Raw genomic sequence first — 16,668 nt, forward strand, 5'->3', positions numbered from 1 at the left:
TTCCCAAGAAAACCTGCATTTGGGCTGGTGTTTGTTCACTGAGTTGAATATAACTTTCAATGATAAATCTTCCATAACTTGTTTGTGGAAGTTCTATGATTGCCATTCTGCCCTGATTGCCCTAGTTAGCTATGCTCTGCTTTTCTCCTCTTGTGAAAAGAAGTAATTTTCATGCTGAATCAGGCTTATCCACAAAGGAGACAACCTTAGGAGTACCTTTCAAGTGTTGGAAAGTCTCTACACCAAACCTGTGTACAGAGTTCATTTGGCAGCACATTGGCTTATTGCTCTAGGTATAGGAGACACTGAATTGGCAAAAAGGCAAGGGTTACTTTCCTGAGCAAAACATCATTGGGGCTGGTGTTCATTTTCTGGGTTGAATATATTTTGCAATGAGGAGGTTTCCATACTCTTGTTTTGTGGATTTTGTAAGATTGCTGGTCTGCCCTGCTTGCCCCAGTTCAATATGTATTGCTTTTCATGGCTTGTAAAAAGAAGGCATTTTCATGCAAATTCAGGCTTCTCCTCATAGAGACCACATTTCTAATGCCATTCAAGAGATAGAAACTCTGTACACCAAATCAGTGCATTGGGCAGCCCATTGGTTCATCTTCCCTAGGTACAGGAGAGGCCTATGTGGGCACAAGGCAAGGGTTGATTTCCCAAGCAAACCTGCATTGGGGTTGGTGTTGATTACTGAGTTGAATATACTTTTCAATGGGGAAGCTTTCATGCTCTTGTTTTCTGGAGTTTGTGAGATTGCCATTCTTCCCTTCTTGCCCTAGTTCTATATGTCCTGCATTTCTCGTGTCCTGCTCATGACAAGAAGTCATCTTCATGCCAAATTAGTCTTATCTTCCTAGAGACCATGTTTGGAGTGCCATTCAAGGGATGAAACTTGGTGCACCAAATCAGTGCAGAGAGTTCATTGGGCAGCACATTGGCTCATTTGCACAAGTATAGACTAGGCCTAGGTGGGGAAAAGGCAAGGGTTGCTTTCTGGAGCAAATTCTCATTGGAGCTGGTGTTTGTTGAATATACTTTGCAACTAAGAGGTTTCCATGCTCTTGTTTTGAGGATTTGTGAGATTGCAATTCTGCCCTTATTGCCTTAGCTCATATTCTGCTTTTCCCACTTGTAGAAGGAAGGCATTTTCATTCCAAATCAGGCTTTTCCACAAAGGAAAATATGTTTTTAGTGCCTTTCAGGTGATAGAATCTCCCTGCACCAAACCAGTGCACAGAGTTCATTGGGCAGCACATTGGCACTTTTGCCCTAGGTATAGGAAAACTCTAAATGGGAAAAAGGCAAGGGTTGCTTTCCCAAGCAAGCCAGCATTGGATTTGGTGTTTGTTTAATGATTTGAACATACTTTTCAATGGGGAAGCTTCCATACCCTTGTTTGTGGAGTTTGTGAGATTGCCATTCTGCCATGATTGCCATGGCCTGCTATGTTATCCTTTCCTCAATTGATAAAACAAGGCATTTTCACCATAAGTCATGCTTGTCTGCAAAGGAGAACACATTTGGAGTGCCTTTCAAGTGATGGAAAACTCTCTTCACCAAACCTGTGGACAGAATTCATAAGGCATCACATTGGCTCATTTGCCCTAGGTATAGGAGAGGCCTAGGTGGGAGAAAGGTAAGGGTTGCTTTCCTGAAAAAACCCACATTGGGGCTGGTGTTCATTCACTGAAGTAAATATGCATTGCAAAAAGGAATTTTCCGTACTCTTGTTTTGTGGAGTTTGTGAGATTTTCATTCTGCACTGTTTGCCCTAGCTAGCTTATGTGCTGCTCTTCCCACTTGAGAAAAGAAGGCATTTTCAATCCAACTCAGGCTTCTCCACATAGAAGAACATGCTTGGAGTGCCTTTCTAGCCATGTAAACTCCCTGCCCCAATCCAGTGAACAGAGATCTTTGGGCAGCACATTTGCTCATTTGACCTAGGTATAGGAGACACCTACATGGGAAAAAGTCAAGGGTTGCTTTCTTGAGCAAATCCAAATTGGGGATGGGGTTTGTTAAATGAGTTAAAATATTTTTAATGAGGAAGTTTCTGTACTCTTGTTTCGTTGAGTTTGTTTGATTGCCAATCTGCCCTGATTGCCCTAACTCGCTTATGTGCTGTATTTCCCCCTTTTGAAAAGAAGGTATTTTCAAACCAAATCAGGCTTCTCCATAAAGAAGAACATGTTTGGGGTGCCTTTCAAATGATGGAAAACTCCCTTCAAACCAAACCACTGCATAGAGTTCATTGGGCAGCACATTGGCTCTTTCGCCCTAGAGGCCAAAGTGGGAAAAAGGCAAGGGTTGCATTCCCAAGCCAACCCACACTGGGGCTGGTGCTTGTTTAAAGAGTTGAACATACTTCACAATGGGTAAGGTTCCATACCCTTGTTTTGTGGAGTATGTGAGATTGCCATTCTGCCATAATTGTCATAGCCTGCAATATTCTTTCCTCAATTGTGAAAACAGGGCATTTTCGTGCCAAATCAGGCTTGTCCACAAAGCCGACACATTTGGAGTGCCTTTCAAATGATGGAAAACTCCTTTCAGCAAACCTGTGCACAGAGTTCATTGGGCAGCCCACTGGTTTATCTGTCCTAAATATAGGAGAGGCCTAGGTGGGAAAAGGCAGGGGTGGCTTTCCTGAGCAAACCCAAATTGGGGCTGGTGTTTGTTCACTGATTTGAATACATTTAGCAATATGTAAGCTTCCATACTCTTTTTTTATGGATTTTGTGAGATTGACAATCTGCCCTGATTGTCCAGATGCAATGTGCTGCTTTTCCCCACTGGTGGAAAGAAGGCATTTTTATTCTAAATCAGGCTTCTCCCCAAAGTAGACCAAGTTTGGAGTGCCATTAAAGTGATGGAAACTCCCTGCACCAAATCAGTGCACAGAGTCCATTGGACAGCACAGTGGCTCGCCTGTGCACAGAGTTCATTGGGCAGCCCATTGGTTTATCTGCCCCAGGTATAAAAGAGGCCAATCTGGGAAAAAGGCAAGGGTTGCTTTCACAAGCAAACCAGCATTGGGGCTGGTGTTTGTTCACTGAGTTGAATATATTTTGCAATGAGGTATCTTCACCCTTTGTTTGTGGAGTTTTGAGATTGCCATTCTGCCCTGATTGCCATAGCCCACTAAGTTCTCCTTTCCCCAATTGTGAAAAGACAACATTTTCATGCAAAATCATGTTACCCTCAAAGTACAACACTTTTGGACTATCTTTCAAGGGAGAGAAACTCCTTGCAACAAACCAGTACACAGAGAGCTTTGGGCAACACATTGGCTCATTCACCCTTGTTATAGGAGAGGCCTAGGTGGGTACGAGGCAAGGGTGGATTTCCTGAGCAAACCCACATTGGGGCTGGTATTTATTGCTGAGTTGGGTATACTTTGCAATGAGGATGCCTCCATACTCTTGTTTTGTGGAGTTTGTGAGATTGCCATTCTGCCTCAATTGTCCTAGCCTGCTAGGTGCTCTTTTCCCTACTTGTGAAAAGAAGACATTTTCATGCCAAATCAGGCTTCTCAGCAAAGCAGAAAATGTTTGGAGTGCCTATCAAGTTATGGAAACTCTCTTCACCATACCAGTGCACAGAATTAACTGGGCAGCATATTGGCACATTTGCCTAAGTATAGGAAAGAACTGGGAGGGAAAAAGGTAAGGGTTTGCTTTCCCAAGCAAACCTGCATTGGGGATGGTGTTTTTTCACTGAAGTTACTATACATTGCAAAGGGGAAGGTTCCATATTCTTGTTTTGTGGAATTCGTGAGGTTGAAATTCTGCCCTGTTTGCCCTGGCTTGCTTATGTGCTACTTTTACAGGCTTGTGAAAGAAGTGTTTTTCATTGCAAATTAGCCTTCTTCTCAGAGCAGAACACAATTGGAGTGCCTTTGAAGAGATGGAAACTCCCTGCACAAACCATTGCCCAGAGTTCATTGGGCTGCACATTGGCTCATTTGAACTAGGTATACAACAGACCTAGGGGGGAAAAGACATGGATTGCTTTCCTGAGAAAACCCACTTTGGGGCTGGTGTATGTTCACTGAGCTGAATATACTTTTCAATGACAAAGCTCTGATCCTCTTGTTTTTTGGAATATGTGGGATTGCCATTCTTGTCTGATTGCCCTAGCATGCTAGGTACTTCTTTTACCCGGCTGTGAAAAGAAGTCATTTTCATGCCAAATCAGGCTTCTCCACAATGGAGAACACATTTGGATTGCCTTTTAAGCAATGGAAATTCCCTGAACCAAACCAGTGCACAGAGTTCATTGGGCAGCATATTGACTCATTGCCCTTGGTCTAGAGTATCCCTAGGTAGGAAAAAGGGAAGGGTGGCATTCTAGAGCAAATCTGCATTGGAGCTGGTTTTTCTTTACTGAGTTGAATGTTCTTTGCATTGAGAAGCTTACATAACTCTTGTTTTCTGTACTTTGTGAGATTTCCATTCTGCCCCAATTGCCCTATCTTACTATGTGCTGCTTTAATCTCTGTGATAAAATAATGCATTTTCATGCCAAATCAGGCTTCTCCTCATAAGAAACATGTTTGGAGTGCCTTTCAAGAGATGCAAATACACTTCATCAAACCTGTGCACAGAAAGCATTGGGGAGCAAATTGTCTCATTTGCCCTAGGTGTATGTGAGGCCTAAGTGGGAAAAAGGCAAGGGTCTTTTTCCCAAGCAAACCCGCATTGGGGTTGGTGTTCCTTCACTGACATGAATATACTTTGCAATGAGGAAGCTTCCATAACTTTTCTTTGTGGAGTTTGTGAAATTGCCATTCTGTCCTGATTGCCATAGCTCTCTATAGGCTGCTTTTCCCCAATTATTAAAAGAAGGCATTTTCATGCCAAATCAGGCTTCTCCACAAAGGAGCATATGTTTCCAGTGCCTTTCAAGTGATGGAAACTCCCTGAACAAAACCAGTGCACAGAGTTCTTTGGGAGGCATATTGGCTCATTTGTCCAAGTTATAGGTGAGACCTAGGTGGAAAAAAAGGCAAGGGTTGCTTTCCCAGGCAAAGCCTCATTTGGAATGGTGTTCATTCACTGAGTTGTATATAATTCACAATGAGGAAACTTCCAAACTCTTGTTTTGTGGAATATGTGAGATTGCCATTCTTCCCTGATTGCCCTAACACAATTCTTTGCTGCTAATCTGCACTTGTGAAAAGAAGGCATTTTCATGCCAAATCAGGCTTCTCCTCATAGAAAACATGTTTGGAGTACCTTTCAAGTGATGGAAACCCTCTGCACCAAACCTGTGCCCAGTGAGCATAAGGCAGCACTTTGAGTCATTTGCCCTATGTATAGGTGAGGCCTAGTTGAGAAAAAGGCAAGAGTTGCTTTCCCAATAAAACCCACATTGGAGCTGTAGTTCATTCACTGTGTTGAATATCCTTTGCCAGAGGAACCTTCTATCTACTTGTTTTGTGGAGTTGGTATGTTATGCTATGCCCTGCTGGTGAAAAGAAGACATTTTCAAGCCAAATCAGGTTTCACCACAAGGCAGAACACATTTGGAGTGCTGTTCAAGTGATGGAAACTCTGTTCACCAAACCAGTGCACAGAGTTCATTGGTAGCACTTTGGCTCATTTGCCCTAGGTATAGGAGAGGCCAAGGGGGAAAAAGGAAGATTTGCTTTCCTGAGCAAACCTGCATTGGGGCTGGTGTTCCTTCAGGGAGTTGAATATAATTTGCAACAAGGAAGCTTCCATTCTCTTGTTTTGTGGAGTTTGTGAGGTTGCTATTCTGCCCTGATTTCCCTAGTTTGCTTATGTTCTGCTTTTCCAGGCTTGTGAAAAGAAGGTATTTTGATGTCAAATCTGGCTTCTCCTCACAGCCGAACATAAGTGGAGTGCCTTTGAAGAGATGGAAACTCCCTACACCAAACCAGTGCACAGAAATTTTTCAGCAGCACATTGGCTCATTTGCCCTAGGTATATGAGAGGCCCAGGTGGGAAAAAGACAAGGGTTGCTTTCCTGAGCCATCCTGCATTGAGGCTGGTGTTTGTTCACTGAGGTGAATATGCTTTGCAACAGGGAACCTTCCATAAGCTTGTTTTGTGTGTTTCTGAGATTGTGATTCTGCTCTGAATGCCCTAGCTGCTTTTCCTGGCTGGTGAAATTAAGTCATTTTCATGCCAAATCAGGGTTCTCCACAAAGGAAAATCCATGCACCAATTCAGGGCACAGAGTTCATTGGGAAGCATTTTGGCTCATTTGCTCTAGTTATAGAAGAGGCCTAGGTGCAAAAAAGGAAAAAGTTGCTTTCCCCAGCAAACCCAAAATGAGGCTGGTGTTCACTCACTGAGGTGAATATACTGTGCAATGATGAAGCTTCCATACTCTTGTGTTTTGGAGTTTGTGACATTTCCATTCTGCCCTGATTGTCCTAGCTCACTAATGTGCTGCTTTTCCAAGCTTTTGAAAAGAAAGAGTTTTCAATGCAAATCAGGCTTATACTCATAGAGAATATATTTGGAGTGTATTTCAGGATATGGAAACTCCCTGCACCAAACCAGTGCACATAGTTCATTTGGCCACACATTTGGTCATTTGACCACACATTTTGTCATTTGCCCTATGTATAGAAGAGCCCTAAGTGGGAAAAAGGCATGCTGTTGTTCATTTGCTGAGTTGAATATACTTTGCTACAAGAAAGCTTCCATAATGTTTGGGTGCATTTCAAGAGGTGGCAACTCCCTGAAGTAAACCAGGTGCACAGTTTTTGGGCAGCACATTGGCTAATTTGCCCTATGTTTAGGATAGGCTTTGTGAGGAATAAGGCAAGGATTCTTTCCCAATGAAAACAACATTGGTTCTGGTGTTTGTTCACTCAGTTGAATATACTTTACAGAAAGGAAGCATCCATCCTCTTGTTTGTGGAGTTTGTGAGATTGAGATGGAAACTCTCTGCACCAAACCTGTGCACAGTAAGCATTGGGCAGCAGATTGGCTCATTTGCCATATTTATTGGTGAGGCCTAGGTGGGATAAATGCAAGGGTTGCTTTCTGAGAAAACACACATTGGGCTTGTATTCATTCACTGAGTTAAATATACATTGCAATGAGGAAGCTTCTGTAATCTTGTTTTGTGGAGTTTGTGAGATTGCTATTCCACCATGATTGCACTATTTCAATATGTCCTGCTTTTCCCCATGTGTGAAAAGAAGGAATTTTCATGCCAAATCAGGCTTCTCCTCATAGATCATGACTGGAGTGCCTTTGAAGAAATGGAAACTCCCTGCAACCAGCCTGTGCACAGAGAGCATTGGGCAGCACATTGAGTTATTTGCCCAAGGTATAGGTGAGGCCCAGGTGGGAAAAAGGCAAAAGTTGCTCTCCAGAGCAAACTTGCATTGAGGCTTGTGATTGTTCACTGAGTTGAATATGCTTGTCAATGAGAAAGCTTCCATATCTTGTTTTGTGGAGTTTGTGAGATTGCTATGCTGCCCAGATTGTCCACCTCTCTAATGTACTGATTTTTGCCCCTTTTGAAAAGAAGGAATTTTCATGCCAAATCAGGTTTCTCCACTCAGAGGTTTGGTGTGTCCTTAAAGTGATGGAAACTCCTGGCACCAAGCCAGTGCACAGAGTTCATTGGGCAGTACATTGGCTAATTTGCCCTTGTTATAGGAGAGGCCTAGGTGGGAAAAATGCAAGGATTCTTTCCCAATGAAAACTGCATTGGTTCTCATGTTCATTCACTGAGTTGAATATACTTCACAACAAGGAAGCTTCCATAATCTTTCTTTGTGGAAGTTTGTTAAGTTGCAATTCTGCTCTGATTGCCCTAGATTGCTTCCATGTGGATTTTCCCCACTTGTGAAAAGAGGGCATTTTCCTGCCAAAGCAGGCTGCTCCACAAAGGAGAACAAGTTTGGAGTGAATTTCAAATGATGGAAGCTCCCTGCACCAAACCTGTGCAGAGAGAGCATTGGGCTGCACATTTGGCTCATTTGCCATACATATAGGAGAGGCCTAGGTGGGAAAAAGGCAAGGGTTTCTTTCTCCAGGAAACTCACTTTGGGCTGGTGTTCATTTCCTGAGGTGAATATACTTTGCAATGAGAAGCTTCCATACTCTTGTTTTCTGGAGTTCCTGATATTGCCATTCTGCCCTGATTGCCATAACTCACCATGTAGGTATATTCACCAATTTTGTTAAGAAGGCATTTTGATTCCAAATCAGGCTTCTCATCAAAGGAGAACATGTTTAGAGTGCCTTTCAAATGATGGAAGCTCCCTGCACCAAACCTGTGCAGGGAGAGCATTGCGAGCATATTGGCTCATTTGCCCTAGGTATATGCAAGGAATAGTTGGGAAAAAGGCAAGGGTTACATTCCTAAACAAACCAGCATTGGGGTTGGTGCTCATTCCCTGATGTGAATATACTTTGCAATGAGGAAGCTTCCATATTCTTGTTTTCTGGAGTTTCTGAAATTACCATTCTGCCCTGATTGTCCTAGCTCATTAAATGCTGCATTTCCCCCAATTTTATAAAGAAGATATTTTCATGCCAAATTAGGCTTCTCCTCAAAGGAGAACATGTTTTGAGTGACTTTCAAGTGATCAAAACTCTGTTTACCAAGCTAGTGCACAGAGATCATTGAGCAGCACATTGGCTCTTTTGCCCTTGGCTTAGCAGAGGTCCAGGTGGGAAAAATTCAAGTGTTGCTTTCCAAAGCAAACCCACTTTTTGGCTGGTGTTTGTTCATTGAGCTGAATACACTTTGCTTCAAGGAAGCTTACATATTCTTGTTTTGTGGAATTTGTGAGATTGCCATTCTGCCCTGAATGTCCTAGCTCACTTCTGTGCTGTTTTTCCATGCTTGTGAAAAGAGGGCAATTTCATGCCAAATCACAAAGAATAACATTTAGATCACCTTTCAAGTGATGAAACTCCCTGCACCAAACATGTGCAGAGAGAGCATTGGGCAGCACATGGGCTCATTGCTCTCTTTATAAGAGAGACCTAGGTGGGAAAAGGAGAAGTTGTTTTCCTGAGCAAGCATGCACTGGGACTGGTGTTCCTTAACTGAGGTGAATATACTTTGCAATGAGGAAGTTTCCATACTCTTGTTTTGTGGAGTATGTGATATCACCTTTCTGCTCTTATTGCCCTAGCATTCTCTGTGCTGCTTTTCCCTGATTGTGAAAGAAGGCATTTTCATGCCAAATCAGGCTTCTCCATAAAGCAGAACACATTTGGAGTGCCTCTCAAGTGATGTAAACTTCCTGAACCTAACCAGGGCACAGAGAGCTTCGGGTAGCACATTTGCTCATTTGCCCTAGGTCTAGGAGAGGCCTAGAGGGGAATAAGGCAAGTTTGGCATTCCCAAGAAAACCTGCATTGGGGCTTGTGTTCATTCACTGAGTCAAATATACTTTGCAATAGGAAGCTTCCATACTCTTGTTTTGTGGAGTTTGTAAGATTACCATTCTGCCCTGATTGATCAAGCTCACTATATCAAGCACTTCCCCACTTTCAAAAAGAGGGAAATTTCTTGCCAAATCAAGCTTCTCAAGAAAAGACAATATGTTTGGAGTGCCTTTGAAGTGATGGAAGGTCCCTGCACTAAACCTGTGCAGAGAGATATTTGGGAGCACATTGGCTATTTTGCCCTATATATAGGAAAGGCCTGGGTTGGAAAAAATGCAAGGGTTTTTTTCCCAAGCAAACCCACATTGGGGCTGGTGTTTCTTCACTGAGGTGAATATACCTTGCAATGAGGTAGCTTCAATAGTCTTGTTTTGTGGTGTTTGTGAGATTGTCTTTCTGCCCTGATTGCCCTAGCATGCTATGTGCTGCTTTTCCCCAATTTCCTAAAAATTGAATTTTCATGCCAAATCAGAACACATTTTGTGTGCCTTTCAAGTGATGCAACTGTGTGCACCAAAGTAGTGTACAGAGTTCATTGAGCAGCACATTGCCTCATTTGCCCTTTGTATAGCAGAGGCCTAGGTCAGAAAAAGGCAAGAGTTGCTTTCCTGAGCAAACCTGCTTTAGGGCTGTTTTTTGTTTGCTGAGTTGAATATACTTTGCTATAGGAAGCTTCCATACTCTTGTTTTTTGGAGTTTGTGAGATTGCCATTTTGCCCTGATTGATCAAGCTTGCTATGTGTTGCTTTACCCTGATTGTGAAAATAGGGCATTTTCTTGCCAAATAAGGCTGCTCCACAAAGGAGAACATGTTTGGAGTGCACTTCAAGCATTGTTAGCTGCCTGCACCAAACATGTGCAGAGAGAGCATTGGACAGCACATTTGCTAATTGGCCCTAGGTATAGAAAAGGCCAAAGTGGGGAAAAGGCAAGGATTGCTTTCCTGAGCTAACCCACTTTGGGGCTGTCATTCACTGAGGTGAATATGCTTTGCATATTCAGCTTCTACACTCTTGTATTGTGGAATTTGTGAGATTGCCATTCTGCCCTGATTGCCCCAGTTCACTCTTTCCCAGTTTTGTAAAAAAGGCATTTTCATGCCAATTAAGGCTTCTCCTCAAAGGAGAACACATTTGGAGTGCTTTTCAAGTGATGGAAACTCTGTGCACCAACCTAGTTTACAGAGTTCATTGGGCAGCACATTGGCACATTTGACCTTGTTATAGAAAAGTCTCAGGTGGGAAAAAGGCAAAGGTTGCTTTCCTGAGCAAACTTAATTGGGGCTGGTGTTTGTTCACTGAGTTGAATATAGTTGGCAATGAGGAAGCTTCCATACTCTTGTTTTGTGGAGTTTGTGACATTGCCATTCTGCCCTGATTGCACTAGCTCGCTATGTGCAGCCTTTCCTCCCTTGTGAAAAGAAGGCATTTTCATGCTGAATCAGGCTTCTTCACAGAGGATAACATAATTGGAGTGCCTTTCAAGTGATGGAAACTCATGCACCAAGCCAGTGCAGAGAAAGCATTGGGCAACACATAGGCTCTTTCGCCCTAGGTTTGGAGAGGCTGGGGGGAATAAGGCAAGTGTGGCTTTCCCAAGAAAACCCACATTGGGGCTGGTGTTCCATCACTGTGTTGAATATACTTTGCAATGGTAAGCTTCCATTCTTTTGTTTTCTGGAGTGTGTGAGATTGCCATTCTGCCCTGTTTGATCAAGTTGGCTATGTGCTGCATCTCCCTGCTTGGAAAAAAAAGGGCATTTTGATTCCAAATCAGGCTTCTCTGGAAAGGATAACATGTTTGGAGTGCCTTTCAAGTGATAGAAGCTCCCTGCACCAAACCTGTTCACAGAGAACATTGGGAGTACATTGACTCTTTTGCCTTAGGTTTAGGCAAGGAATAGGTTGGGGAAAAGGCAAGAATTGCTTTCCCAAGCAAACCTACACTGGGGCTGATGTTCATTCACTGAGTTGAAAACACTTTACAATGAGGAGGATTTCATATGCTTGTTTTGTGGAGTTTGTGAGATTACCCTTCTGCCCTGATTGCACAAGCTCAGTATGTGCCACTTTTCCACAATTTTGTAAAGAGGGCATTTTCATTCCAAATCAGGCTTCTCTTACAAGGAGAACATATTTGGTGTGCCTTTCAAGAGCTGGAACTCTGTACACCAACTATTGTACAGATTTAATTGAGCAGCACATTGGATCTTTTGCCCTAGGTATAGGAGAGGCCTAGGTGTGAAAAAGGCAAGTGTTGCTTTCCCAAGCAACCCGCATTAGGGCAGTTGTTCATTCACTGAGGTGAATATACTTTGCAATGAGGTAGCTTCCATACTCTTAGTTTGTTGAGTTTGTGAGATGGCAATTCTTCCCTGATTGCCCTCACATGCTTTGTGCTGCTTTCCCCCAGCTTTGTAAAGAAGGCACTTTCATGCCAAATCAGGTGTCTCCTAAAAGGATAACATTTTATAGTGCCCTTCAAGTGATGGAAAATCTGTGCACCAAACTAATGCACAGATTTAATTGGGCAGCACATTGGCACATTTGACCTTGGAATAGGAGAGGCCCAGGTGTGAAAAATGCAAGGGTTGCTTTCCTGAGCAAACCTGCATTGGGGCTGGTGTTTGTTCACTGAGTTGAATAAAACTTGCAATGAGGAAGCTTCCATACTCTTGTTTTGTGGACTTTTTGAGATGTCCATTCTGCCCTGATTGCCCTAGTTCGCCTCTGTGCTTCTTTTACCAGCTTGTTAAAAGAAGGCATTTTCCTGCCAAATCAGCCTTCTCCACAAAGGAGAACACTTTTGGAGTGCCTTTCAAGCAAAGAAACTTGCTGCATCAAACCTGTGCTTAGAGAGCATTGGGCAAGACATTGTCTCATTGTCTTATGTATAGAAAAGGCCTACGTGGGAAAAAGGCAAGGGTTCTTTTCCCAAGCAAACCCATATTGGAGCTACTGTTCCTTCACTGAATTGAATATACTTTGTGACCATAAAGTTTCCATACTCTTGTTTGTGGATTTTGTGAGACTCATATTCTGTCCTGAATGCCCTAGCTCACTATATGCTGTTTTTTCCCACTTGTGAAAAGAAGGCATTTTAATGCCAAATCAGGCGTCTCCACAAAGAAGAACATGTTTGGAGTGCCTTTCTTGCAATGGAAATTCCATGCATCAAAGGTGTGACAGAGAGCATTGGGAAGCACGTTAGCCCATTTGCCCTAGATATAGGAGAGGTCTAGGTGGGAAAAAAGGCAAGGGTTGCTTTCCCAAACAAACCTGCACTGAGGCTAATGTTAATTCATGGAGTTGAATATACATTGCATTGAGGAAAGCTTCCATTCTCTTGTTTTTTGGATCTTTGAGATTGCCATTCTGCCCAGATTGCCCTAGCACACTATGTGCTACATTTCTCTGCTTGTAAAAAGAGGGCAATTTCATGCCAAATCAGGCTTCTACAGAAATGAGAACACTTTTGGAGTGCCTTTCACAAGATTCAACCTCCATGCACCAAACCAGTGCACAGAGAGCTTTGGGCAGCACATTATCTCATTTGCTCTAGGTTTAGGAGAGCCCTAGATGGGAATAAGGAAAGGGTGACTTTCTTGAGCAAACCCACATTGGGCCTGTGTTTCTTCACTGAGTTGAATATACTTCACAATAATGAAGCTTCCATACTCTTGTTTTGTGGATTTTGTGAGACTGATATTCTGCCCTGCATGCCCCAACTCACTATATGCTGCTTTTTCCCACTTGTAAAAAGAAGGAATTTTCATGCCAAATCATCTTTCTCCTCAGAGGAGAACATGTTTTGAGTGCCTTTCCAATGATAGAAACCCCCTGCTCCAAACCTTTGCAGAGGGAGCATTGGGAGAATATTGGCTCATTTGCCTCATGTATAGGCAAGTAATAAGTGGGAAAAAGACAAGCGTTGCTTTCCCTAGCAAACCCATATTAGGGCTGGATTTTGCTCACTGAGTTGAATATACTTTGCAATGAGGAAGCTTCCATTGTCTTGTTTGTTTTTTGTTTGTTTTTTGTTTGTTTGTTTTTGGAGTTTGTGAGATTGCCTTTCTGCTCTTATTGCCCTAGCATGCTATGTGCCTCTTTTCCCCAATTGTGAAAAGAGGCATTTTAATGCCAAATCGGGCTTCTCCTCAAAGCAGAACACATTTGGAGTGCCTTTCATGATATGGAAACTCCCTGCACCAAACCAGTGCACAGAGAGCATTGGGCAGCATATTGGCTCCTTTGCCCTAGGTATAGGAGAGGTCTATGTGGCAAAAAGGCAAGTTTGCTTTCCCAAGCAAACCTGCACTGGAGCTGGTGTTCCTTCACTGAGTTGAATATACTTTACAATGAGCAAGCTTCCATCTTCTTGTCTTGTGGCATTTGTGAAATTGCCATTCTGCCCTAATCGACCAAGCTCACTATGTGCTGCTTTTCCCCAGTGTTGTAAAGAAGGCTTGTTTTTTGCCAAAACAGGATGCTCCCCAAAGGAGAACACATTTGGAGTGCCTTTCAAGTGACATAAATTCCATGCACCAAACCTGTGCAGAGAGAGCATTGGGAAGAACATTGGCACATATGCCCTTGGTATAAGGGAGGCCCAGGTGGGAAAAAGGCAAGGGTTGCTTTCCATACTCTTGTTTGGTGGAGTTATGACATTGCCATTCTGTCTTGATTGCCCTAGCTTGCTTCTTTGCTTCTTTTCCCCACTTGTGAGAAGAAGGCATTTTCCTGCCAAATCAGCCTTCTCCACAAAGGAGAACACTTTTGGAGTGCCTTTCAAGCAATGAAATTCCCCTCAGCAGACTTGTGTTGAGTGAGCTTTGGGCAGGACATTGTTCATTGCTCTAGGTATAAGAGAGGCCTAGGTGGGAAAAAGGCAAGTGTTGTTTTCCCGAGCAAACCCACATTGGAGCTGGTGTTCCATCACTGTGTAGAATATACTTTGAAAGTGGAAAGCTTCCATATTCTTGTTTAGTGGAATTTGTGAGATTGCCATTCTGCCCTGGTTGCCCTAGCTTGCTATATGCTGCTTTTGCCCACATGTGAAAACAAGACCTTTTCATGCCAAATCATGTTTCTCCACAATGGAGAAAATGTTTTTTGTGTGTATCATGCTGCTGAAAACCTCTGCATACACTGAATGCAGACAGAACTTTGGCAAGTAAGCAGATCCATCAGCCTATTTATAATTGAGGCCTACATGGGAAAAAAGCAAGTGTTGCATTTCAGAGAAAACCAACATTGGGTCTGGTGTTCATTCACTAAGTAGAATACACTTTGCAAGTGGAAATCTTCCAGCCTATTGTTTTGTGTCATTTGGGAGATTCTCATCAGTCATTTATTGCCCAACCTCACTGTGTGCTGGTGTTCCCCTAGTGTGTAAAAAAGTCTTTTTCATACCAAATCAGACTTCTCCAGAAAGGACAACATGTTTTGAGTGTGTTTCAACCTAATGAAGTAACATCCAGACACCTAATGTGCACAGAGCATTTGGCAGGGAAGTGTCTCAACCTGCTGAAATACAACAGAAGTCTAGGAGGGAAAAAGGAAAGGATTGCTTTCTGAATCAAACCACCATGGGGCTTGTGCTTGTTCACTGAGCTGAATATACTTTGCAAGTAGGAAGCTTGCAGCTTCTTGTTTTGCATCATTTTTGAGAAGGCAAATAGGAGGTTATTGGCCTAGTTGGCTCTGTACTTCTTCTCCTTGCTTATGAAAAGAAGCCTTTTTCATACCAAATCAGGATTTTCCAGAAAGGAAAATTGTTTTGACTGTGTTTCAAGCTACTGAATCCCCTTGCAAATACCTGGTTCTCACAGAGCATTTGACAGGAGAGTGTCTCCATTGGCATAGTTATAACAGAGGCCTAGGTGGGAAAAAAGGCAAGGGTTGTTTTTAGGAGCCAAATACCATTGGGGATGGTGTTGATTGACTGAGTATAATATATTTTGCAAGTAGGAAGCATCCTACATCTTGTTTTAGTCATTTGTGAGAATTCTATCAGACAATTGCCCTAGCTTTCTATGTGCTACTTTTCCCTGCTTATGAAAAGAAGGCACTTTTATACCAAATCAGGTTTGTTCACAAAGGAGAATACATAATGAGTGTGTTTCAAATTACTGAAGCCCCCTGAAAACACCTAGTGCATACAGGGAATTTATCATCGAGCAGCTCTTTCACCCTAGTTAGAACAGAGTCCTGGGTGGGAAAAAGGGAAGTATTTCTTTCAAGAGCAAAACACCAATGTGACTGATGTTAGTTCACTGAGTAGAAAATGATTTTAAAGTAGGAAGCTTCTAGCCTCTTTCACTGTGTCCTTTGTTAAATTGCCATCAGGTGATTATCACCCTAGCTCGCTATGTACAAGTTTTCCCAAGTTGTGAAAAGAGGGCATTTTCATACCAAATCAGGCTTTTCCACAAAGGAGAACATGTTTTTAATGTGTTTTAAGCTACTAAGCCTCCTACAAACAACTAATGTGCATAGAGCATTTGAAAGTTAGCAGCTCCAATGCACTTGTTATAACAGAAGCCTAGGTGGGAAAAAGGCAAGTATTCCTTTCAGGAGCCAACCACCCCTGGGACTGCTGTGTGTTCACTGAGTAGAATATACTTTGCAAGGAGGAAGCTTCCATCCTCTTGTTCTGTGTCCTTTGTGAGATTGCCATCAGGCAATGATCACCCTAGCTGGATAGGTGCTATATTTCACTGCTTGTGTAAAGAAGGCATGTCCATACCAAAAAAAGTCTTCTTCTCAAAGGAGAACAGGTTTTGAGTGTGTTTCAAGCTACCAAAGCCACCTGCAAACAACTAGTGCACACAGAGCTTTAGATAGGGGAAAGGCTCATTCACTATAGTTATAAAGTCCTAGGTGGGAAAAAGGCAAGAGTTTCTTTCTGGAGCAAACCACCATTGGGACTGGTGTTATTCACTATGTAGAATATACTTTGCAAGTAGTAAGCTTCCAGCCTCTCATTTTGTGTCTCTGTGAGATTGCCATCAGGTGATTATCACCCTAGGTTGCTATGTGCTGCTATCCACACCTTGTGAAATGAAGGCATTTTCATACCAAATCAGGGTTCTTCTCAAAGGTGAACTGGTTTTGAGGGTGTATAAAGCCACTGAAGCCCATTCAAACATCTAATGCTTATCAGGTGTGTTTTTTGTGTGTTTTAATTTTTGTTGTTCTGTGTGTTGTGTGTGTTTGGTTGTGAATGTAGATTGTTTGCGTTGTGTTTTGTGTGTTGTTTGTTGTGCGT

This window comes from Phacochoerus africanus, chromosome 4 (genome assembly GCF_016906955.1).
Source record: "Phacochoerus africanus isolate WHEZ1 chromosome 4, ROS_Pafr_v1, whole genome shotgun sequence".
Lineage (NCBI taxonomy): Eukaryota > Metazoa > Chordata > Mammalia > Artiodactyla > Suidae > Phacochoerus > Phacochoerus africanus.